The sequence below is a fragment of the Manis pentadactyla genome, chromosome 15 (assembly GCF_030020395.1).
Source record: "Manis pentadactyla isolate mManPen7 chromosome 15, mManPen7.hap1, whole genome shotgun sequence".
Taxonomy (NCBI): domain Eukaryota; kingdom Metazoa; phylum Chordata; class Mammalia; order Pholidota; family Manidae; genus Manis; species Manis pentadactyla.
In genome coordinates, this window is record NC_080033.1 from 13,070,015 (window position 1) to 13,093,623 (window position 23,609).

General features: G+C 48.9%; 1 protein-coding gene across 5 annotated transcripts in view; it reads right to left on the bottom strand.

Annotated features, from left to right (window-relative positions):
- The window catches only part of PAK4 (p21 (RAC1) activated kinase 4), a 40,982-nt gene extending 23,633 nt beyond the window's left edge, over positions 1–17,349 (bottom strand). For 2 of the 5 annotated variants that reach the window (XM_036894716.2, XM_036894710.2), the window contains exon 1: positions 17,166–17,338. The gene's annotated coding sequence lies outside the window, so the exon portion shown is untranslated. Of the gene's footprint in view, positions 1–10,969; positions 11,206–17,165 lie in introns of all 5 variants that reach the window. The other 3 variants (XM_036894712.2, XM_036894715.2, XM_036894711.2) reach the window with 3 other exon arrangements.
- Positions 17,350–23,609: the final 6,260 nt, after the last annotated feature.

Sequence of the window (23,609 nt, forward strand, 5' to 3'; positions counted from 1 at the left end):
AGACCTTTATGAACCCAACCTGACTGTGTCCCTCTCCTGCTAACACCCTACTAGGGCCTGCACAGCTAAAGCCACCTCCTCACTGGGACCCTGGCTCTTCATGCCTCTCCGGCCTCTTTTCCCCGCCTTCTCCCCAGTCACCAACTTCTTTCCTGCATTCATGGGTCCCATCAACAGAAATCCAATGGGTGTCTGCCATGTGCTGCGTGGGGGAGGTCCCTGCCCCGCGGTGCTTCTAGTCAAGGATTACACGAATGCAATGTGACATTTCAGCCGAGCCAGGCTGGCGGAGGGTCAAGAGTATGGTGGAGCTAGGCCGCGGGAATGCCTGCATTTGGAAGATGTAACTCTGGCTGTCTTGTCTGTGGAGGTCAAAGGGGCTTGAGTGGCTGTGGGGACAAGTGACAGGACGGTAGCATTGTTCCAGGCAACTGATAAAGACAGCCAGGACGGCTGGACACGGAGAGGGGGCCAGACTACAGCCACATCTGCCCGGAAAAAGCAACCCTTGTTGGTGAGTCACATATGGGGGCTGAGGGCAAGGCAGGTGCCAAGGGCAACTTGGAACTGGGTAAGCCACAGTGCCATCTTCCACACAAGGGACCCGAGGCCCAGGCTTGAGGACAGCCTGATTTGGAGAAAGACGAAGAAAGTGGGAGGATCTGCTCTCCCTGCTATTCAGGAGCTATGGAGCTGCAGTAATGAGGACAGTGTGGATAAATGCATGGATCAGTGAGCAGAACAGAGCACCCAGCAACAGACCCACACAAGTACACCCACCTGGCTTTTAAAACACTGATTTCTTCATTGTGGTGAAATATACTTATGTTAACCATTTGTAGAGCATGTAATTCAGTGGCATTAAATACATGCACACTGTGGGGTAACCATCATCACCATCTATACCCAAAACTTCCTCATCATCCCCAACAAAACCCCTGTACCCATTAAACAACAGTTCTCCATTCCTTCCCCCAAGTCCCTGGTAACCTCTATTCTATTTCCTGTCTTTATGAATTTGCTTATTCTAGGTACCTCACGTAAGTGGAATCTTACAGTATTTCTCCTATGCCTGGCTTATTTCACTAAACATAATGTTTTCAAGGCCCATCCACATTGCAGCATTTATCAGAATTCCATTCCTTTTTTACAGGTGAATAATATTCCACCATGCATATACCACATTTTGGGTATCCATTCATCTGTCGATATTTGGGTTGCTTCCATCTTTTAGCTACTGTGACTAATGCAACTAGGAACATGTGTGTGCACAAACCTGTTCAAGTCTCTGTTTTCAGTTCTTTTGGATGTACACCTAGGAGTAGAATTGCTGGGTCATATGGTCATTCTATTATTTGGAATGATTTGGAGAAAGATGGTTCTTTTGAGAAACTACCAAACTGTTTCCACAGCTGCTGCACCATTGTACAGTCCCACCAGCGATGCATGAGGGGTTCAATTTCTCTACAGCCTCACTAATACCTGTTATCTTCCACTTTATTGATAATAGCCATCCTGGTAGGTGTGAAGTGGTATCTTCATTGTGGTAATTTACTTACTTTTGACCAAGAAGCATAAGCAGCCCGATGGAGGAAGGACAGCATTTCCTACAAATGGTGCTGCAACAAATGGACTTCCAACCACACAAAAAATAAGCCTTGGTCTAAGCTTCACACTTTGCACAAACATTGACTCATGATTGATCACAGACTTAAATGCAAAATGTAAAAACTGTAAGACTTTTAGAAAACAAATCTTCAGGATGTAGGCCTAGGCACAGAGTTCAGAGACTTGACACCAAAAGCATGATCCATGAAGAGAAATATTAATAAAGTAGACTTCATCAAAATTAAAAACTTTTACACCACAAAAGTCCATGCAAAGAGGGTAAAAAGTGATTTGCAAACCACAAATCTGACAAAGAACTAATATCTAAAACAAATAAAAAACCTTAAAACTCAACAGGACAAAAAAACATATAATCCAAATAGGAAACAGGCAGAAGACATGAAGAGACATTTCACCAAAGAGGATACACAGATGGCAGAGAAGCACATGGAAGGATGTTTAACATCATTCGCCATTTGAGAAATGCAAATTTAAGCCACAATGAGTTATCATTATGTGCCTCTTAGAACAGCTAAAATAAAAAAGAGTGACACCACCAAGTGCTGGTGAGGATGCTGAGAAACTGGACCACTCTTACAGTGCTGGTGGGAATGTATAATGGTACAGCCACCCTGGAGAACAGTTTGGCAGTTTCTTTAAACATGCAACTACCATACTACCTAGCAACTGCAATTCTGGGTATTTGTTCCAGAGATGTTTTAGTTAAACAAACTGCAGTATAGCCTTATCATGGAATACTATTCAGCAATGAAAAGGAACGAACTATTGACACAGGCAATAACCTGGATGAATCAGCAAAAAAAGGCAAAGCTCAAAAGTTTACATACGTATGATTCCATTTATATAACGTTCTTTTTTTTCAAAGGCTAGGGAGGGGATGTAGCTATTAGAAGGGATCTTTGTGAAGGAATCGTTTGTATCATGACTGCATTAATCTTAATAGCCTGGTTGTAGCCTTGTACTAACTATAATTTTGCAAGATGTTACCACTGGGGAAATTGGGTAAAGGGCACAGGGATTCTCTCTGTGTTATTTCTTACAAATGCAAGTGAATCTACAATTATCTCAAAATAAAACTTTAATTAAAAATATTAATAACAATAAAAATGCAAGACCCTTTCCTGCCTTTTAGCCTTTGAACATGCCATTAGTTCTCCTTAGAACACCCTTCTATGTATCTACTTCTCTTTTAGCCCTCAGCTCATATGTTTCCCCCTCCAGGAGGCCTTCCTTGATTTCCTAGGCTAGAGCCAGGGCCTCCTAGTCCTCTGGGTTTCTGCCCCACAGCTGTGACCCTGGCCTGTGTTTTTCCTAAGGTCACTCTGGGCTGTGACTGCCTGGTGCTACATCTGTCTCCATCAAGTGCCATGAAGGCAGGGCCTTGGGCTAACAGGTCACCAGTCTATCCCAGGCATCAACCAGCACAGAGCTGGTCTCAGAGGAGGTACACAGTGACTATCTACCAAATGAGTTAAGTGAATGGTAATAATGACAATAATTCTACACCTACACTCATTATGAGGTTTCTTATGTGCCAGCTCTCTTTTGAGTGCTTTACATGGATGAAATAACCTTTACACAATCCCACTTTACAAATGGGGAAACTGAGGCTGATGGGGGTCGGAGGGGTGCTGCCATATGCCCATGGTCACCCGGCTAATAGGTGGCAGGGCCAGTGGCAAACCTAGTCCTCTGGACCCAGTCTTTGACAGCAAGCCATCTTCACCCCAGAGGGCCTCTCCATGAAAGGCTGAATGAGACTGGCTAAGGGCCCTCAGGGGAATGAGAAGGAAGGGGGCAGGGGGCGCAGGGGAAGAGAAGAGGCCCTCCTGCCCCCAGTTTGTTCCCGTGTGTGTGTTGGGGGGGGTCTCGCCTTTCTCCAAGGAAGGCCCCTCTAAGGAACACACAGCCCCAGAATGGTACCGGGGCCCCTTTCATCCCTCACAGGTGCTCAGGGAAGGCCCCTCACACATGCAGGGTCTGCTACTGAATCCCATGTGGCAACCTGGGGAACTAGCAGTACCTGCATGGACAGGAAATGCCCACTTTCACTTGAAGCAGTAGTTTCAAACCTGACTAGAGCACGGAGGTGGGTGGGGGCTGCGGGCCTGGGGTGAGAGGGGCCCCAGAGCACCCTCCTGAGGCCCCACCAAAGCAGGGACGCTTTCCTCTGGCTGTGGGGTGAGGGGCACTCTGACCTGTGCCGGGGAACACTCCTATTGGCGCAGAACTTCATTTATACACCCAGAGAAATCTCAAGAGCAAAATATTGAGGCTGAGCTGCAGCCAAGTGCTAGCGATCTGGTACCATTTACATACAGTTTAAAGAGCTGCAGAACAATCTAGGGTACTGTGTAGGGAGGCAATGGGGACCACAGTGAGGCCGGGGTACCTGGGCGGGGGGGCACCCAGGGGCCTTATCCATGGCAAAGGTGTTTTCTGTCTCAGTGGGGCAGTGGGCCCGAGAGGATCCATCAGATCATTCTCTCTTCTCTTGGGGGTATCTGAAATCTTTCAAAATTCACAAAAGATGAGGCAACAAGCAAAAGGAAAAGAGGGCTGAGAGTATCTGCTGATGCTGGAGAGAGCACGCGAAGGAGGGGCTTTCAGAGCACTGGCAGTGCTGTCTTCTTGAGCAGACGGGCGTATGCTTTACAGCTACTCATTAAACCGGGCTGGGAGGTTTTATGCACCTTTCTCTACAAGTGTCATATTTTACACTCCCATGCAGGAAACACCAGGGACAGCAAATCTGACAGCTGGAAGCTTCCTCCATACATGCATGTGCAGATAATCTCTCTCTTTCTCTAACACACACACACACGTGCACGCCCGTGCATGCCCCCACAAGCTGTAACTTCTACCCTAATCAGAGCAGCAGGCCTCCTTGGCCCCTTGCAGCTCTTGGCCTGTTTCCTGCAAGGAAGACAAAGGCCTGGAAGCAGTCAGCCCAAAGGCCCTCAGAAAGCCCTCAGACTAGGCTCCAACGCCCAGGTCTCTCCATGTCCCGGACACCGTTGTCCTGTGGACACATTCCCTTGGGAACCTTTCTGGCCATGGAACACACCTATCCGTGGCATTCCTGCCCTGCCCTGCCCTGCCCTAGTCACCACAGCTGGTCACACAGAGAGGAGGAATTATTTAAGATTTGGCAAAATGTCCCTACACAGGGATAGCTTCTGGCTGTACTGGAGACACCACGGGATGACAGGCCAGCTGCGAACAGGATACTCCCTTAACAGTATCCTAGTCATGCGTGGGCACCATGCTAGTGTAAAGCAAGGCAGTGAGCAGGGTGCTGTTTGCTGTTAACACCCACATGTCATAGAGGAAAGTGAGGCTCAGAGAGGGGAGGTCACACAGCATGTATGGTAATGAGGATCCACAGCAGATGTGACCCAGGCCACAGTCCATTCACTTAACCATGTTTCACTGTTTCATTCATTCATGCACTCAATAGTTTTTTTCCACACCCTGTGTGTGCCTGGCACCATTTTAGGCACTGGAGATAAAGCAGTGAATAAGGAGTCCCTCCATCCTGGAGCTGACTAGTGGGTGAGATAAGACAATACACAAAAGAAAAGTATGCAAAAAGTGGGAGAGGGGACAGGGAGCACTGTCAGGGAGCTCTCTGAGGCAGACGGCATTTGAGCAAGACCAGAGGGAAGTGAGGAAGCCACAGGGGCATCAAGGGAAGAGCATTCATAGTGGAGGGAACAGCCACTGCAAAGGCCCAACCACTGGACCCCACCTTCTATATTCCAGAATGTGCAAGGAGGCCAGCGTGGCAGGGAGGGAAGAAGAGAGGGTAGGCTGGTGCAGCTGAGGTCAGAGATCTACACTAAAGGCAGAAGAGCAGACACCAGAGTACAAGCTACACGCTATGCACCACGCCCTTTCTGCAAGGTCTCCCTGAGTCCTGACCACAGCCCGCCAAGGGCGACAGAGCCCTACCACATAGCCTCTCCATTACAGAGGAGGAAGCAGGCCGGGATGGGAAAGCTTCCCAGGGTGGCCCAGCTGGCTAAGAGCAGAGCAGGGGCAGGAGTCCAGCTCTGCCCTGGAAGCTTAACCACCAGGCCGGGCTGAAGGGAGCAGAGTCAGGCACGGGGGTGGGTGGCCAGGCAGGGCTCCCAGCAGGGGGCCTGAGGTCCGACCAAAGCAGGAGCCCAAAGCCGAGCATTTATGACAACAGTTCCCTGGAGGCTGGAGGCTACACGAGCCCCTTGCTCCCAGGCCCCGGAAGTTCCGGAACCTCAGTCCCTTGGGTGCCCCTGTCCTACTCTGTTGTCTGGGTACCAGCCTTACTAGGAGTGACAGATGGATTTTTTTTTTTCAATTTACTCATTTTTTAAAAACTTAATTAAATTTACTTTAAAAGTCACCCCAGCTGCTAATGTTGACTTCATGTTCATATATAGCAGCACCTATGAAAGAAACAGAACCTGAATATAATCCAGCCTTTAGACCAAAGTCCAATTTACAAGGAGCACAGGGTACAGAGGAACATGTTAAATGACACACAGGATGCATTGGCCAGGTCCACACTGTGGGAAACTCTAGGACAAAGGTCCAGGGTCTTTGCTGGACCGGCAACCCAAACAACAGCCCACAAACGCGCCGGAGGGGGGAAATCCTCTGGAGGAGACACAAGGGGCCTAGCAACCAAACGCAAAGCGCAGCCCCTACCTGGATTCCAGATCAAACAAACTCGCTGACAAAACGATGATAAGACAAGTGGAGAAATGTGAGGATATTAGGGAATCACTGGTTCTTTTTCTCCTGTGACAACAGTATTGTGTGTGTGTGTTTTTTAGACTCCTTATCCCTTTTGAGAGAAAAACCTGAAATATTTATGGCAAAAACACATGGTATTTGGGAATTGCTTTAAGTAATCAGAGAGATGGGGGGTTGGGTACAGGTGAAAAAGCCTGGACAGGACTGGTAACTGCTGAAGCCAGTGATGGGGACATGGGGGCGGGCATTAGACCATTTTTTCTGAGCTTGTGTGAACACTTCCATTATATAAAGGTTTTAAACATTTTTACAAATGTTACTAATCATAACAGCCAAGAATTATGGATCACTCACCCTGTGCTTCTTAATTACTAAATCCAAACACATATCCTGCCTCTAATAACTGTAACAGGGATGGCACAATAGTACCCATAATGACATAATGACGACGGCCCTGCGCTGGGCATCGCACAGGCACGCCACTCATTTAATCTTCACAGCTACCCTGGGAGGCAGCAAAAATCAACCCAGAGATACTTGGGTCTCAGGGTCTGGCCTAAGTTCCCACAGGAAGCTCTGCTGGAGCCAGGAGAGGCCCAAGCGGGAGCTGCCCAAGCCCCTGCCTGGAGGGGGTGGATAGAGGAAACCAGGGCACATGGGCCCACATGCCCATCAAATAATAATGGTTCCTGCTTTGCCATATTCACATCTTAGCATAAACCTCTGCTGAAATTAAACCACTGGTCTCCCCACAGGAGCCTGAGATGGTAATTAGCAACAGATAACACCAGATTTTGGGCCCATGGAAGGATCTGGGGTCATGGATCCATCAGGGTCTGCCTGTCAGGCCAGTCCTCCCCGCAAGGTTGCTGAGCTGGCTCCAGTACCCCCTGGCCATCAGTGGGATGTGTGCCTGGGTGCCAGGAGCAAGAGAGGGTGGTAAGGTGACACCAACATCCTTCCCATCTTTGTCCTGGGCCTGTAGACACCATCTCTCCTCTGTGGCTTCAGCAGGATCTGAACAGGGAAGCCAGGGAGGTTTCTGCCAGGGGAAGGGAGGAGCAGAAATTGAGGGCAGAGATGGAGGGAAAGCAAGAGAGAAGAAGAGGAGAGGGGACACAGAGATGTCTGCCCAGGCAGAGGCCTAGAGGGCCCAGGGACAGGAAGATAGGACAGTGACGGAAGCTGCTCCCCAAGCCACGCAAGCCTTCTCTGGGCCTCAGTGACTTGTCTGTAACATGGGAGTAATAATCGTTACCTTCCTATAGTGTGGTGGGGGGGTGACATGATTTAATCACACCACATCAGAAAGCCCAGAAAAGTACCCCAAACACCACAAAGCAAATACATGTTTGCTATCGTTTCTGTAGACCAGTGCAGCTCAGAGTCACACTAGAGTCAGCGGGGAGCTTAGGGAAAAAATCAACCCCATTGTTGAGGACGACAGTCAGAGATTGGGGGTCAAAGGGTTTGGGTTTGGGCCCTTGCATCAATGCCCCCACCAAGTGATTCCAGGGAGCAGCCGGGGTGAGCACGGGATTGGGGGTGGGTAGGAGCTGGACACACAGTCCCAGGCCTGAGGCCCTGGCGGGGTGTAAAGAGAAGCAGACTATGGAGTTGGGGCAGGGAAAAGGAAGGGGAGGGGCGGGGGCAGTGCTCGGGAGGCCCCGCTGCTTGCCCGCCCTCCCCCACCTTGGGCCACTGGAAATCTGGGGCTGGGAGTCTGGGGCGGCTGAGGAATGCAAGGAATGAAGCCAGACCTGGCACAGCCATCGCCAGGTCCCCTCCTCCTTCAGAAGCCCCCAGGAGCCATCCTCAGTCAGGTCCAGCCAGTGGCCTCCCCAGGAAGGCCTCAGCCATGGAGGTCCTCCAGCCCTGAACACCTACTCCCAGCCTTCTCCTCAGAGCACCAGTCCTGAACCCCTTCTCTTGGGACCCCAGCAACTCAAACGCTGGACCACAGAGCCCAGGCCAGGCATTCCTGTCACAAAGCACTTATCAGTGGTGGAATGAGTGACCTGGACAGTGGCAAGTTGCTGGCAGAGCTTATCACCTGCTCTGGAGGGTGGGGGAAGCCTAAGAAGGCTTCCCAGAGGTGGTGACCTTTAGGCCAAGCTGCAAAGAATGCATGAAGCGAGAGCACTAAACACAGGTCAGGGAGGTGAAGTGCAGCAGGCAAGCAGAAGTGGGGACCAGTGGAAGGAAGGGTCCTGGCCCCCTTGGCAGTTAGTGGGAGCCATGAAGGGTTTTAGGCAGGGACAGGACCTGCTCTCACCTCACCTGCTGTGCTCCACCTCATTCTCTCACAAGGTTGGAGGAACCCAGCTGCCCTACTGGAGGATGCAGGGTATCCCCAGGTCCTGCAACCCCACAGGGTAGGGCTGGGTCCACCTCCTTCCTACCATGCTGAGGAGACCCCACCAGAGCTGCTTCCCCACATCCCTCAACCTGTTCCCCAGTAATTAAACCATAAGCTGATTAGTCAAGGAAAACCCTTAATTAGCCCTTGAGATCATTCAGAACAATTACAACCTCCTCTCCAGGCGCCCTGCCTGCCCTGTGCCAGGGCCCGGGGCAGTGTCAGGAGGAAGCAGAGAATGGGGGAGATGGGCGATTACCGCTGCTGTGAGAGCCTGACCCAGCAAGGCCAAACCAGGCAGCCAGACAACTCGTGGGCAAGGAGGCCACAGACTCCTCCTGCCATGTCATGAAGTACCTCGGAATAAGCGCAACAAGAGGTGGACAAGGACTGTGTTGGAAAAGTATGACACTTTCCTGAGACATCAGAGAGACATACCACATTCATGGATCGGGAGACTCAATGTCATGTCTCTGCATGGGTGACAAGACGCTTATCTAATATTTAAATGGAATTGTAAGAAGCCAAGAATGGCCAAGACATGCTTGAAGGAGAACAAGTAGGAAGGCTTGCTCTCCCTGCAATCAAGGCTTACAAACTAGAGAAATAAGGACTGTGCTGTACTGAGGCAAGGGTAGGCAAACAGCAAGGAAAAGGAAGAGAGAAAGGCAGGGGAAGGTGGGGAGAGAGGGTGACAGGTCACAGGGGAGCTGCAGGAGCAAAAGGCCCTGAGGCAGGAGCAGCATGGAATGTTCCAGCAGCAGTGCAGCAGGTGAGGAGTGAGGGAAGCAGAAAGCTGGGCCTTGGAGGCTTTTCCTGAGAGAGATGAAGCCAAAGCAGGGCAGGGACGTGATCTGACCCTGGCTCCCTCTTGCTTCATGTGGGGACAGACTGTGGGGAAGAGTGGGGGGAAGGAGTGAGGATGATGCCAGAATGGTCCAGGTGGGAGGTGAGGGCGGCTCGGGCTAGCGGGTGACCACAAAGAAGAGGGAAAGGAGGTGCCTGGTGAAGGCCGAGCAATTGGGCCCTCCTGACACCATGCATGTGGAGTAATCAGGATGAGCAGGTTCTTGGCCCAGTCAGGACGGCTGGGGTGCCCGATAACAAGACAGGTCACTGGGGGAGGATACGGGCTCAGGAGGCTGGCTTATTTTACCTGTCTGCGTGTCCCTCTTCTGTCAAGGTCTGTGTCCCCAGCCAGACTGAGCACAGTGAGGGCCACCTGTTGTGCTCACCTCTGGGTCCCATGGCCCCTGCACAGGGCTGACCAAGGAAAAAGCACTTGACTCCGACAGGTGAGAGCTGGCACGGCCAGGAAGACCGGGAGGGGCAAATAACAAGAAGGACTTACCTCAGTGGCAACGAGCACCCATTACTTTTCCAGTAGAACACAATGTAACGTGTTCCGTGGTCAGTTAAAAAGTTTGACAGACCAGGTATTGGGAGAATGTGGAGTGTCTGCTGGGCCTGTATGCAGGCACTACACTCTGGGAAGCCGCATGGTGGTGTCCTCCCAAGACGACAATACCCTCTGACCCAAGCAACACAGCCTGGACCTCTTTCTGGAGAAATGTGTGCACGCGTGGCCCGGCAGGTGCATTCACGGAGGGCATCCACACCTGCTTCCTACCGGGGTGTGATCAAGAGGAGGTGAGGGGGGCTTCCAAGGTCCAGCGCTCTCCCTTCCCCTAGGTGTGGTGAACAGCTGCTCACCTTATCATTACCTGTTAAACTAAGAGTGTAATTAACACCCTTTTCTGTAGGCACCTTATACTTCACAATTACTAAGGGTTTAAAGCGTAGTGGGATTATAAATATACATAACGCACACAAATACACAGCATTTCAGAGTCAAATGATCTGAGGCCAGGTCACTGTGGAGGATCTGGAACAAGGGAGGATGGGACAGCAGAACCCCTGTAGGCAGCAGAGGAGGGGACCCAGGGGAGAGAGGGGTCAGTCACCTGGGGATGAGACAGAAGAGCCCTGCCCTCCACAATGCCCTCCTCTCCCCGTGCCAGGAACTGAACAGGAGGAAGGCAGGAGGCCCGGGACGACAGCCCAGGTCCCACTACTTCCCACTGTGTGGGAGTGGCTGAAACCAGCCTGGGGAAGCCAGCCCGAAACCGCAGCACAAAGCCGCTTTATCAGGAGCTTCCAGGGCCTGCCCGGGCACCTGGGGGTGGGAGCAAGGAGGGCCTGGGAGGGAGGCGCTCTGTATGGGACCCCGCCTGGGGCACCCACCTGTCAAGGTGTGCCCCTCCAAAGCTCCACTCCGGCCTGCAGCCTGGAATGAAGACACAGCAGAGGAGGGCCCGGGGGAGAGCCTTCTAATTCCCGGGGCTCAGTTGCGGGGCTGGCAGAGGTAGTGTGCCATAGTGGTTAGGAGCCAGACTAGGCAGCCAGCCGCACGGGGCCAAAGCCCAGCCCTGCTGGCTCTGTGGCACCAGGCAAGACTCCCAGGTTCTCAGTTTCCTCCCCTATAAAAGAATAATAATAACACCGTGATTTGGAAGGAGGTGTTTCGCAGACCCAAGAAGTTAGTCCACAGAAAGCACTCAGAACTGACTGTTAATACTAATAATACAGAGTAATACTGTGAGTACAAATCCCAGCAGCTAACAGTCTGTGCTCTTACTACACATTCTGCGGTAAGGAGTATACATTTACATCCTCAAAGCAACCCTAATAGGAGGTACCAAGGCACAGAGAGGCGAAGTGACTTGCCTGAGATCACACAGCGAGCGAGTAGTGGCACCAGAGTCCTATGCTCTCAACCTCCACCGGGTCACACGTTAAGAGCTCCAGATTGGAGCCAAGGAGGCTTCAGCTGGAGTTCTCAATCTGCCATTTACTTGCTATGTGGCTTTCAGCCTGTGCCTCAGTTTCCCCTTCTCAGGAAAAGTAAAAATAGTGCAAATAAGACAGCTCCCAGAAAAGGAGGCCCAGATGGCTTTCAACAAACACAAAGACACTCCACCTCTCATACTAAAATCAGAACCACCAGGAGGGCCGTTTGACCTATCTGACTGGTAAAGGTCGAAGCATCAGATAACATCCCATCCACCAGCCAGCAAACTCAGAAACCTGGGAATCATTAGACACTGGGAGGTGGGGGGCACATAAAGGGGCACCCCTGCTCAGGCAGGCCCGAACGCTACTGGCAGAGATGCTGGGCACACAGCTCGGAGCCCCAGGCCCACATCCAGAGGGGCATCCAGAGGAGCACTCACATGGGGGTGCAGCCCTGTCTGGAGGAGAGAAGACCGGGAAGGCCTGAATGGCCACTGGCAGGGACACACGCATGCCAGGGAACATTAGCCAGCCGCAGAAAGCACGAGGACGCACTCTATGCCTGACACAGAACTTAGGAGTGAAAAGTGCCAGGGCAGGACAGAACACAAACACGGGAAGTCGGCTCCACTAGGGGAAAAACAAAAGTGGGGGAGAACCTACACAGGAACAAATCTCAAGAAAGAAATGAAACTGGAACAATGGCCATGTCTGAGAAGGGGACCAACAGCCAGGGTGGGATACCCTCCTGTGCTATGCACGGTTTTTCTATTATTATTTAGGGGAATAGGTAATACATGCACACTGAGCAAAAATATGTCTTCTTATAAAATTAAAGTGCAAGAAAAGAGAAATGAGGTTAATAACACTTCCTCTGGGTATCTGGGCAGAGCCACTGTGATGATGCTCGTAAAGCACACAGCGGGCATCTGGCATTGTCGGGGAGGGGGTTAGTACCATATCACTAGAGGCTGGGGCAGGCAGGAGGAGGCTGCAGCCCAAGTGTGCAAGGGGACGGGAATCGTTAGGGTTACTGAATTCAATACTCAGCGCGAGCTTCCTGTGTATCAGGGAATGTGCTAAGCACCTCAGCGTGATATCCTCCACTGCTCCCTCCCAACAGCCTGGTTAACAGCTGAGGAACATGACGGGGAGCCTCAGACTCTTTCCCAGGGGTCCCCAGCTAGGGGGTCAGGGACCTGTGTGGACTGTGTGGCCCTGGAAGGGAAATTGCCATTGCCCCTGAGGACAGCAGCAGATCACCTCCCACCCTGGGGAAGGGCAGGGCAGGACCAGAGGGCCCCAGGAGACAGGTTGTAGTGAGTAGTGGCTTATGTCGCATCTGCCACAGCTGCCTCCGCTGGGACCTGAGAAAACTCCCCTTCTGACCCTCCTTGTCCCCCATCCCCACCTTCCTGTGGGTCATCGCAGCTGGCAGACAATAAGCCTCAGCCCCGGATGGGTGGCTGGGGCGGGAAGGGTCCCATTTTCCTGGCCGTGATTTGGAAGGAGACTGCTTCCTGCCGGCAGCATCTGTGGGCGCCTGGCTCGGGTGATGGGAGAAACAGCTGCTGGGGACACCCGACCGGTGTCTGGCCAGGAAGTCTGGCTCACTGTGAGCCAGCAGGACAAGGAGGGGTAAGGCAGTGGACAAGAAAGGGAAAGGGGTTGTGGGGGACCCGGAAGGAGGTAAGGTCCCCAAGTCCAGAAACTGCCCAGGTTGAACAAGATGTTTCCACCTAAAGGGGAGCCTGCTAAGAATCAACTGGACAGGAAGTGACTTGTCTTATCAAAACCGCTTCCAGATCACTGGAGTACAGCCACAACGAACAGAGACCCTGGAGTCGGAAGGCCTGCCTTCAAGTCCTGCCTCTGCAACTTGCCTGCTGTGAGACTTTAGGCAAGTCACACATCTTTCTGGGTCTGTTTTCTCATCTCTAAAATGGGGATGATAACAGTACCTACCTTGTGGGTTGTTGTGAAGATCAGATGAGTTAATATGGATAAGGTGCTCACAATCTTGCCCAGCCCATAGGTCCCTCCTCCATCATCTCCACCTTTGTCCCCTCCACCCTCCTCTCCTGCTGGGACTATCACAGCAGCCTCCCCACAGGTCTCCCTGCTGCTGGCCGCCATGATCTGTCCTCCACACGGCAGCCTGAGCAATCTTCATACAAGGGAAACCCGACGTTGCTTAAAGTCCTCCAATAAAGCGCCATTACACACAGAGTGAAATCCATACTCCTTACGTCAACACCACCTTCCTGACCCCACATCAGCCTCTGTGGGTACTGGATCATCCTGTGTTCATTTGGACCTCAGGGCCCTTAAGTACTCCCTACTCGCTACCTGTTCCATTCTTTCCACCTCTTTTCTAGGTCCGGCTCGCTCTTTCTCATCAATCAGTTGTCTCCTACCATCTCAGGCCTGAGTTAAGTGTTTTAGCAAGGGTCACAAATATGTGTAAAGTAGGATGAAGAGCAAAGGGTCCCTCAAGCCCTATGAGGAAGCACATTGGTACAGCTGCTCAAGAGAGCAATTTGGAAGGTCCAGCACTTCCACTGCAGGGCATACACCCAAGAGAGACTCCAGCCACAGCACACAAGGAAACACATTCTAGAATGTTCAATGCCATGCTGCTTGCTACCATCCCAATAGGAAACCACCTAAAAGGCGATGGAAAGGTGAACGGATAACTCCTGTGTGGCCCAATCACAATAAGAAACATTCAACAGCAGGAAAAATGAATGGCCTGCCCTAGACCTACACACATCCATCCATCCAAATACCCAAACTCTAACGGTGAGCAGAAAAAGCAGGTTAGTTACCACAATAGCACTTGTCTGATCTGTAAAACTATAAGACAGTGGTGGTCAACCCTGGCTGGTCATTAGATGCTGGCCCCACCCCAAACCAAGTAAATCTGTGTCAGAATCTCTACAGCAGGCCTGGGTAATGGCATTTTGAAAGCCCTGCAGGTGACTGCAATGTGTAGCCAGGGCTGAAGGCTATTGCTCTAGCGTTTGTGAATACATTCAAAGGTAGTAAAGGTAGGGACACCTGCAGAGGAATGCTGACCACCAAAGCCAGGACAGTGGCAAACCGGCAGGGAGGGCATCGAGGGACTGGGGAGAGGAAAGGGGCCTTTAACAGGATCTGCAGTGTTCTGTCCCACGGACGCTGGGGGCAGCGGGGCTGGGGGTGGGGGGTTGTTATACTGGAAGCTCCGGAACAAAACTGGCATGTAAGAAATTACTCGCCCAAGATCCCAACACCGGAAAGTGACAGGCAGGGCCCTGAATGGGATCTCCAGGGCCCAAGCTCTACCCCTCCTTATCTGGCCAAGCACAAGAGGTCGAGGGAGCGGGCACGGTGACACCCAAGGCCAGGCCAGTTCACAAGGCTGCCAGGTGGGGTGCCCACACGGTGACCCTGCTACAGCCAGGTGGGGGTGGGGCGGCTGCCAGAGGAAGCCAGGAGGCAGGCGGGGAGAGGCCCCTTCAGCCCTCTTTGGGAAGCAGCATCAGGACAATGCTTACACAGCACCTAGTGTGAGCCAGGCCTTGGGCCATGCACTTCTCACTCTGTATCCTCACAGCAATTCTAGGAGGTCACCACTATCAGTATTCCCATTATGCAGAGGAGGAAACTGAGGCCCAGAGAAGTTAAGTGATTTGCCCACAGCCACACAGCCAGGGGCTGGTGGAGGTGAATGTGAACCAGGCATCCCTGCTTATAGCATCCTCTCTCTGAACCATTCCCCAGTCCTGCCCCACAGCTACTTAGCATCCCCAACCCTGCTCCACTGCCCCTCCCAGGCCAGGCACCTTAGGGGTAGATATGTAGCCACGTATCCCTGGCTGGGGGTCTGGTTCGTCTGCTCCCACCAAGGGACACTGAGAGTCCTCAGAGGCCAGGAACTCTGTGTGTCCTGTCTACTACTGCAGCCTCAGCACTGAGCACAATGTCCAAAATTCAGCCACCGATGGTCAAGCATTCTCCATAGGCTAGGCATTGCTTCAGACGGGGATTCAGGGAGGGAACACAGAGAGATTCCTGCCTGTGTGCGGCCCATATGCTAGTGGGGGAGGCAGACAACAAAACTGCCGGGATAAACAAGGTAAGGACAGAGCACAGGGCTGGGGAAAACACAAGAAGTGAGATAAAGTGTCTGAGGGCAGTGAGTGCTGGGGTGGTCCTGGTGGGGCTGTGGTGAGTGACATGTGAGTGAGGGGGGCAGGGTGGAGAAAGGATTCCAGGCAGAGAGAACAGGAAGGTCAGAGACCTGGAGGGAAGCATAAGCCTACAGAGTTGAAGAATAGCAAATAGGCCAGTGTGGGTGGCCCCCCCACCCCTGGGTAGGGATGGGAAGAGCAGTAGGAAATGAGGTGGGAGTGACCAGGGACCATGATGAGAGTGTGGGGTCTTAAGTACAGAGAACACCCAACTTTGTACCAAGGTGCCACCTAAAAACAGCCTCCCCAGCCAGAGGCCCATCAGACTCACTTGGCCTCTAGACCACCCACAAACACCCCACTCCCATACACCCATGGGAACCTCTCCTCCCACATCACACCCTTCCTTGAAGGCCAAAGAGACAATTTGTTCCTCCCAAGGAGTGGCCCAGCCTTGTCAGGAACAGACTTTCAACAATCTACAATGTGGTGACCAGGGGGGCAGGACCTCTGGAATCATTCAGACCCAGCTCCCAATCTGCTTCTGTCACTTAGCAGAAGCTCTCTGAGCCTCACTTTTCCTATCTGTAAAATGGGTCTATCTAGTACCCACTTCACAAGATCGTGATATAACAAGGCCAGGCATGCAGGGTGCTGAGCGCAGCATTAGCCCTCATTAAATATTAACCAACATTAGGATTGTTGAGAAGCAGGAGAGTGTAGTATGACTCTAGGCCCAAAATTCGAGTGCGAATCCCCATCCTACAACTTACTCATTAGGTGACCCTGGGCAAATCACTTAACCTCTGATAACAGCACCACCCCCATAAAGTTGTGGTGAGGATTAAATATATGTAAAGCATTTATACTAGGGCCTGGCACATGGTAAGTGATTTATGAGTGTTGGCTATTATTTTCATTATTTGTGGGAGGGGGCTCCCGCTTTCCTCCACCAAGAAGCAAGCACCTTTGATCTCTCTCTTGGCCTCCCCTGTTCCTCCTCCCCAGCAATCTATCCTACTTGGGTTTTAACTTCTGACACTCAGGAACTTCGTATCAGCCGGCAGAGTCTGACCTCTGCCCCTTCGGGCACGCCCAACCTTTGATTCCATAAGATGCCCCCCAACCTAAATCTCATTCATCTGCTCCGCTGGTTATTACCCTGACCCTCCAACCCGCCACCCCTACGGTTGTGCCCTCTGCCCCTCACAGAGGTACTCTCCCGTCAAATTATTTTGACCCCCTTTTTTGACGATCGCTCCGACCCCTCAAACGCGCCTCCACTTCAAATTTCGAACTTTGCGCTCCCCTTCGCCACGCCCCTTTGGCTAGTTTGACCTTTGACCTCCCCTCCCCTTCCCCACAGCACTGACCCCCGATCCCTCGGACGCGACCCTTCCAGGAGTGAACTTTGACCTCAGCGGCCCCGCCCCCTACTTGTGTAAACCTCCCACCGCCATCGCTCGGCCCACCACAATTCCCTGGCCCGACCGCTTTTCTACCGGTTCGGCACTGCCGTCGCTCGCGGCCTAGCTGCTCCACCCGGAACTCCGCGCCCTCACGCTGTCCTTAGCTCTCTTGCGCCGCCACCACCGCGGCCACTGCCGCCGCCATGTTAAATCCCCAACGAACATCCGGGGCTTTACCCCCCCCTCGCCGCCCACCAGTCTCCATAGCAACGGGGCTGATCGGGCGGGGGCAGGGCCCACCCAGGGGCGGAGCTGGGCTCTTGGCAGCGCCCGCTGAAGTCGCTGATTGGTGCAGATTGTCCAATCAGAGGCCCTCGGGCTGAAAATGCCAAGCAGGGATTGGAAAATTTGGAAAGGGTGCGGGAAGGCTGGCTCCAGGCCCACTCGGGTTCCTTTTTTTTTTTTTTTTCCGGTCCTTCTAGAAACCCACTCGGGTTCTTAAAGGGGAAATGGCTATTGTAACACCCATTCCCACTTTACACCAAAAGAAGTTATTGGGTGGAAGGCAGTAAAGGAGAATAATGGCCAGAAACACTTCTTAAGCACTTACTCTGGCCCATAGTGCTTCACTTGTTCGTCTCCGTGAATATTCACCACAACGCTGTTGTATTATTAATACCCATTTTACAGATAAAGAAACAGGCTCAAAGCGGATGCGAACTAGCCGTCTCAGGTAATGAGTTCTGAATGACAGTCTGCGCCCGGTAACATGACCTAGAAGAGATACACCATTGGATCTTAACCGTTTTTACACTTTTTAAAGTTAATCATTTGTCAAAAAAAATTCGGGGTGAAAAAAAGAACCCATAAATTAAACTCGGATGTCTTCTATGATTTTACTCACTGAGCTCCAGCCACCTTGCTCGTCCAGGAAATACCAGGTGCTCTCCCACCTTAAGGTCTTCGCACTGGCTGTTCCTTCTGTCTGGAATAGACTCTATCCACAGGTATCTTCATGGCCCCCTCCCTCCCCTACTAAAGGGTTTTACTCAAATGCCACCTTATCAGTGAAATTACTTCTGCCCACTCTAAAGCAGCAAACATTCCTCTCATGTGCTACTAAACCCCCCACCTTGTCTGCTTTTCTCATTTTCTGTTGCTCTAATTACCTTCTAACATACTCAATAATTAACTAATTGTTCTTATTGTTTTTGATTTTCTCCCCTACTGGAATATAAGCTCCATGGAAGCATGGAGTTTTGTTTTGTTCACTGTACAAGCCCAGTGCCCTGGTACTATAAACATGTGTTGAATGGTTAGTCGAATGAGTCCTAATTCCACTCCCTCAGAGATACTCTTACATGTTTAGTACATGTCCCCCTCCCCCAGCACCAGTGTCTAGCACATAGTAGGCATTTAATTAATATCTGCAGAATAAATGAATGAATGATTGTACAATGAATCATTTTTTCCATACATTTTACCTACCTTTAAAAAAAAATACAGAATGGGAACCACGTATTTATAGAGAATTTTGTCTTTTTAATACAAGATTATAAATATCACCAGTATCTTTCCATGTCATTAAGCATTCTTTGAGAACATTCGTTTTAATGGTGCAATAAAATGCCATACTATCAATGAACTAATTTGTTTAATCACTCTTTCTTGTTGAATATCTAAGCAGTGATAAATATTTTGCTTTTATAAATAATTTCACCCCCCAAAAAATCCAAGCAGCTAAATATTTGTGCACAACTCTAATTATTTCCTTTGAAGAGATTACCACAGGCGGAATGGCTGGGTCAAAAGAAATGCACATCTTTCAGATTTAATAATAGTAACAGTTTCCATGCTTGGAACATTTCTATGCACCATGCATGGTGCTAAGCCCTGTAATTTTAACAACAGGGACTGTGATTATACTTGCTTCACAGAGGAGGAAACTTGAGACTTAGAAAAGTAACTCCATTTGCTCAAAGTCTCACACACGCTAATGGGGCAGAGCCAGGGCTCAGCGCTAGCCTTGAAACCTAAGCAGGCTCTCGCTAGCTGCTCTCTGCTGCCTCCCCATGGCCTGGGATGCATACTGCCAGGTTGTGTTACAGGGATCCGATTTACCCTCCCACCAGCATTCGGAGGAAATATGTCCTTTAAATAGTATCCTCGCCAGCATTAGACATTCTTGTTTTTGTGCTCTTTTGAAATCTTCATGCCTTCCAGAGTCCCCGGTTTTTAAAAGAAGCAAGTCTAGTAGCTGAGATGATGGCACTTTATCCAGGTCACGATGATGGGAGGAGGGCTAGGAACAGCTTTTGCCTCTTTAATGCCCTGCACAAACAGTAGGGCATTATTAGGCTCCAGAACCCATGCCTGGGGAAGCCTCCTTATAACTAGTTAGGGATCTCAGTCAGCGATCAGACCCCTGGGACAAGCCAGTGGCAGACCTGTTCCAGGGACTTCCTCGAGTTGGACAATCAGGCCCTCCTACTCTGGGATCTGGATGAGGAAATCAGCCCGGAAAGAACCTCCTACAGAGGCTTCCTGGAGGAGGTGGTGAGGAGGTGAACCCCAATGGATGAAAACAGGAGAGGAGGGTGAGGAAGATTTGGCCTTGTAAAAATGGTACACTTCAGTGCATCAAGAAAAAAGGCAAATGGCAATATACAGTTGGCAAGCAAAGCTTTCTGTCTTTCCTATGTAGAGTATTTACAAATCAATAAGGTGAACATACAACAGAAAAATAGGCAAAGACATGAACAAAAAAAAATTGATAATACAGACTGTCTCATGAATAAGAAAAAGTGGAAGTGGCAAACAAGAAATGAATGAAATGGATACTAAGCTATTAAACAAATCCCTCACTCCCCTTCTTTTTGGCCTCTCAGAAAAATATTTTTTTAATACTATAATCACTGCTGATGAAAATCAAGGTAACAGCCACTCAGACCCTACTTTTAGGGTTGTTATCTGGCTTTTGGCAATATCTTCAAGAGCCTTAATGCTGTCCACACTTTGATACAGCAATTCTATCTCTAGGAATTGTTCTTAAAGAAAAACAAAGACAGACAAAGGTGTATATGTGAAGATATTCATCATTAGTGTTATTTTAGTCAGGATTTTTCCATCACCATTGTTTTAAAATTATTGAACTATAGTACTATATTTAACAATCCTCCATTATTGCACGTTTAGGTTGCTTCCAATTTTTTTTTTCACTGCTCACTATGCCAGACTCTCTCTAAATGCTTCCCCTGCATGAACTTACCTAATCCTCCCCACTTATCTATAAGTTGGAATCTTTAGCTCCATTTAACAGATGAGGAAATCGAGGCATGGAGTCAGGTGGGAAGTGGAACAATGTCTTACCACTTGTAAAGCAGCTTTGCTGGAATTTTAACCAGGAAGTCTGACTTCAAAGCTGATGCTCTTAAAGACTGCATCAAAATCAGCCAATAAATAGATTCATTGGATGCTCTCTGCATGCTGAGTATGCTGAATAATGATCATTGTAAACACTTCTTGAGCAATTTCTGAAAAGCAGGTCCTGTGTGAGGGAGTTTCCTTCTATCATTTCATTTAATCCCCATAACCTTCCCGTATACCCGTGTCACCCCCATTCTACAAATGTGCCAACAGAGGCACAAAGAGATTAATTAACTTCTCCAAAGTCACAGGAGCAGCTTGACTTCAGGGTCTAGACTCCTAACCATTTCTCTTATGAACATCTCTCAAGAACAAACGCTTGAGAGAGAGATAATAAACACAGGAACAAATAAATAATACAAAATAAGGTGATGAGCAGAGTTCAAAACATGTCACGGGCTATGTCCATGGAAAACACAGGACCCAGCGATCCCACCCTTAGGTATTCACTCAAGACAAATGAAAACACAGAGACACATGACCTGTACAGGGATGTTCATAGCGGTTGTTTTCATCATTGTCCAAAACTGGAAACAACCCAAGACGTCTATCAGTTACTGAACAGATAAAGACATTGCAATTCATCCACTCCATGGAACACTATACAGCATGAAAAGGAAGAAATTATTGATAAGCAGGGCAACTTGGATAAGTTGCCAATGTATTAGGCTGGGGAGAAGCAGCCAGTCTCAAAAGGTTATGTACTGTAAGGTTCCATTCCTAGCATTCTGGGAAAGGTAAATCTAATCTGTAGTGATAGCAGATTAGCTGTCGCCTGAAGCTGGGGAACACAGGAAAGGATTTACTGCAAAGGGACAGGAGGGAACCTTTGCTGTGGTGGAAGCATCTTGTATCTTGATGGTGAGGGTGGTTTCCTGGGAATGCACATCTGTCATAATCCATCAAATCGTACACTTGGAAAGGGTGCAGTTAATTGCATTAAATTACATCTCCATGGAGTTATACTGAAATGTTTTTTAAATGCAGTAGAGAAAAGTATGGACTTTGGTTCATAATCGTGTATCGATATTGGTTCTTTAGTTGTACGAACTGTACCATATTCAGGTAAGATTTTAATGGGGGAAACTGATGGGAACTCTGCCCTATCCAAAAGACAAAGTTGACTTTTCAAAATGAAAAAAAAAAAAAAAGCAAAATAGAGATGATTTTATGCTCACATTATTTTTTCACTTATTTATTTTATAATTGGAAATTTGTACCACTTGCTCCCCTTCACCTGTTTCACCCCTCCCTTTTGGCAGCCACCAGATTGTTTGCTGTATTTATGTGTCTGTGTCTGTGGGGTTTTTGTTTTTAATGCTTGTTTGCTCATTTTTGGTTTTGTTTGCTTTTGTTATCCAGATTCCACATATAAGTGAAATCATGTAATATTGTCTTTCTTGGTCTGCCTTACTCCCTTAGCATAACACCTTCTCAGTCCATCCCTGTTGTCGCAAATGGCAAGATTTCCTTCTTTTTGACTGAGTAATATTCCATTGTGTATATGTATCACTTCTTTATCCACTCTTCTGTTGATGAACATTTAGGTTGATATGCCATGTTAACTTATGAAGGAAAGAAAAACAGGTTAAAAACCCACCCATATCATATGGTAGTATTTTCATTTTTAAAATACCAGGAGTTTTGAGAAAAAAATATTAAAATGTTAAGAGAAGCTATTAGGAATGGAATAGCCAAGAAATTCCTGCTTCTACCTTATTCTCTTTTGCATGGTTTGAATTTGTTTTATTTTTTTAAACGAGTGTGTCACTTTCTCCCCTGAATTAAAATAAGGATATTATAATTTTTTTAATTTGCTGAGAGGAGGTAGCAAAGATCTGGAAGGAGATCTTTTTCTTTTTTTTTTTTGTAGATAATTATTTTTTATTGAAGGGTAGTTGACACACAGTATTACATTACATTAGTTTCAGGTGTACAACACAGTGATAAAACATTTATATACATGATAATTCTAGGTTCCAGCTATCACCATACCAAGCTGTTACCATATTTTGACTATATTCCTTATGCTACACACTACATCCTGGTTACTTATTTATTTTACAATTGGAAGTGTGTACTTTTTTTTGTTGTTGTTGTGAGGGCATCTCTCATATTTATTGATCAAATGGTTGTTAACAACAATAAAATTCTGTATAGGGGAGTCAATGCTCAATGCACAATCATTAATCCACCCCAAGCTTAATTTTCGTCAGTCTCCAATCTTCTGATGCATAACAAACAAGTTCTTACATGTAGAACAAATTCTTACATAATGAATAAGTTACATGGTGAACAGTACAAGGGCAGTCATCACAGAAACTTTCGGTTTTGCTCATGCATTATGAACTATAAACAGTCAGTTCAAATATGAATACTCATTTGATTTTTATACTTGATTTATATGTGGATACCACATTTCTCTCTTTATTATTATTATTTTTAATAAAATGCTGAAGTGGTAGGTACATACAAGATAAAGGTAGAAAACATAGTTTAGTGTTGTAAGAGAGCAAATGTAGATGATCAGGTGTGTGCCTGTAGACTATGTGTTAATCCAAGCTAGACAGGGGCAATAAAACATCCATGTATGCAGAAGATTTCTCTCAGAACAGGGGGGTGGAAGGAGATCTTAAGAGGGAGGAAGGCGCTGCAAGGACTGACTGTCGCCCACGGCGTAGGGACCCCCTGTACAGAGGCCCACACAGAACTCAAAGAGCAGCCTGTCTCCCAGTGCATGCGTGCAGGATCCAGAGAGGAATTTTTTGCCCTCTCCATGTCCTCTGTTCTCATCTCCCTCCACATTCTCCCTTGCTCACTCATAGGGTTGCAATAACAATTTAGCCAATATCTCTATTCAGACAAACTTTGAGTCAATTTTAACATAAATCTATCCCCATGCAATATTTGAGACATACATATGCTAAAAATTTATTTATTTCATATGAAATTCAAATTTAACTGGACATCCTATATTTTATCTGGTAATCCTACTCACTCCACACGAGCCAGCCTGGCCTCATGGCTGTTTCTCAAACACACAGGCTCAAGCCCTGCCTCAGGGCCTTTGCACCTGCTGGT